Source organism: Physeter macrocephalus, chromosome 4 (assembly GCF_002837175.3).
Source record: "Physeter macrocephalus isolate SW-GA chromosome 4, ASM283717v5, whole genome shotgun sequence".
NCBI classification, from domain to species: domain Eukaryota; kingdom Metazoa; phylum Chordata; class Mammalia; order Artiodactyla; family Physeteridae; genus Physeter; species Physeter macrocephalus.
In genome coordinates, this window is record NC_041217.1 from 116,601,523 (window position 1) to 116,604,193 (window position 2,671).

The following is a 2,671-nucleotide window of genomic DNA, read 5'->3' on the forward strand; positions in this document are numbered from 1 at the left end:
CAACGAATAGTATTATTTACTGATATTATTGCCTGATTCAGTTATTTCATTACAGGTTGCAAAATGGTGATTTTTCTAATTCTACCATTCTTTTTGAGGGACTTTTTCAAAATCTTCTTTACACTGTAAATGGACTGTGGAAAAAGAAAGTGGTTCTAGATCTGTGATGTGATAAATGTCAAAACCAGTACTAACCTGGAGCCCTTGGGGTCAGTTGAGATCACTCCTTTAGTGCTTGGTTTAAAGACCCTTGAGTGCAGCCAGTTGGGGCTACTTGTAGTTCCCCTCACATTCCCACACATTCACATTCACGCAGTTCCCTCTGCTGAAATGGTCTTTTTTCTCTGCAAAGTCATGCTGTAACTCAAATGCCAACCCTTGTAGAAAACCTTTCCCAAGTCTTCCTCTGTTGCCACAATACTTTATTTATATCTCTATATAGAACTTCTGCAGCTCAAACTTGGGTAAGCTACTTAACCTCTCTAAGCCTACTTTCTCATAAAAAAAAAATGTGAATAGTGTCACATGTTGGGTTCTCCAGAAAGAAGACTCTTACATGGTTAGTGTGCATATTTATTAGGGACTGCTCTTTGGATCATCACTTGTGAGAGAGAAGGGAAGGATGAGGCAGAGGGAGAAGTCGAGCTGCAATGCAGTCTTAGTGGAATGCAGGTTGTTCTGGGGATGCGATGATCCATCAGAACTGTCCCAACTTGAGGTGAGAGGGCTGGGCCTTCCAACAATTTGTAGACGGATATCTGCCTCCTGGGGAAGGGGTGTGGCATTAGGCAATGCCAGAAGGGGGCTGACAGCTGATGGCTATGGCTGTCTGTGGGCAACACTCCTGGCTGCTGGGGTAGTATGTCCCTAGTTCCTGAAGGGGATCTGAGAAGTACATTTCAGTGTCCCCCACTAATAGCATCTATCTCAGGATTACTGGAAGCCTAAAATAGGATACGGTATAAAAAGTACATAGCATACTGCCTGGCACATAGGACTCAAGAAAAGCTAACTGTTAAGGTTACTATACATTAGTACGTGGCTCTTAAATGCATATAGGGCAAGATAGGGAAACCCTGTTTTGTTAATTTTTGTGTCTCTAGTCCTAGTATAGGGCCTGGAACTAATTAGATTCAATAAAGGCTTGTCGATGTGTCAGTATAAAAATATACCTGCCATCCCTGGTCTCTAAGCAGATGTTATTTTGACTTGAACTCTCAACTAAAACAAATACAAAAAGGCATTTCAAGCACTTAATAACTTTTATTAGCAAAATAAAAGGAAGCACATATCCACTTGCCTGAAAAAAAAGTTTCAAACACAAGGTAAACAAAAGCAATGAAGCAGTACTGGACAATTGCTGAAGAGCTCCAGTTAAAATGGCTTCTACCACTGCATTTGATATTTTTGGAATATAATCTTCAAATTATATAGAGGGAAGGAGATTTAGTTCAGCTTTTTCACAGCTCATAAACAGTGAGGTTGTCAATGAAACTACCAACCCAAAGTAAGTACTTATCTCCATCAATGGGTATTGGGCCTTTATTTTCCTGCACGCTCACTATAGTTCCTTGATATAATTTAATACAGTATCATACACTGCTTTGTGCCAGACACAGGTTCTGTGGATACAGCAAGATCAAAGGTTACAAAGTCCCTGCCTAAAAGGATCTCAGGACTCCCTCTTGCGAGAGCACCAGAATCACAACTAACTGCTGAACAATCACTGAGAGGAAGACACTGGAACTCACCAAAAAAGATACCCCACATCCAAAGACAAAGGAGAAGCCACAGTGAGACGGTAGGAGGGGCACAATCACAGTAAAATCAAATCCCATAACTGCTGGGTGGGTGACTCACAAACTGGAGAACACTCATACCACAGAAGTCCACCCACTGGAGTGAGGTTATGAGCCCCAGGTCAGGCTTCCCAACCTGGGGGTCTGGCAACGGGAGGAGGAATTCCTAGAGAATCAGACTTTGAAGGCTAGCGGGATTTGATTGCAGGACTTCGACAGGACTGGGGGAAACAGAGACTCCACTCTAGGAGGGCACACACAGAGGAGTGTGCACATCGGGATGCAGGGGAAGGAGCAGTGACCCCATAGGAGACTAAACCAGACCTACCTGCTAGTGTTGGAGGGTCTCCTGCAGAGGCGGGGGGTGGCTGTGTCTCACCATGGGGACAAGGACACTGGCAGCAGAAGTTCTGAGAAGTACTCCTTGGCATGAGCCCTCCCAGAGTCTGCCATTAGCCCCACCAAAGAGCCAGGTAGGCTCCAGCGCTGGGTCACCTCAGGCCAAACACCCAACAGGGAAGGAACCCAGCCCTACCCATCAGCAGACAAGCAGATTAAAGTTTGACTGATCTCTGCCCACCACAGCAACACCCAGCTCTACTCATCACTAGTCTCTCCCATCAGGAAGCTTGCACAAGCCTCTTAGATAGCCTCATCCACCAGAGGGCAGACAGCAGAAGCAAGAACTACAGTTCTGCAGCCTGTGGAAGGAAAACCACATTCACAGAAAGATAGAGAAAATGAAAAGGCAGAGGACTTTGTACCAGACGAAGGAACAAGATAAAACCCCAGAAAAATGACTAAATGAAGTGGAGCTAGGCAACCTTCCATAAAAAGAATTCAGAATAATGATAGTGAAGATGATCCAGGAC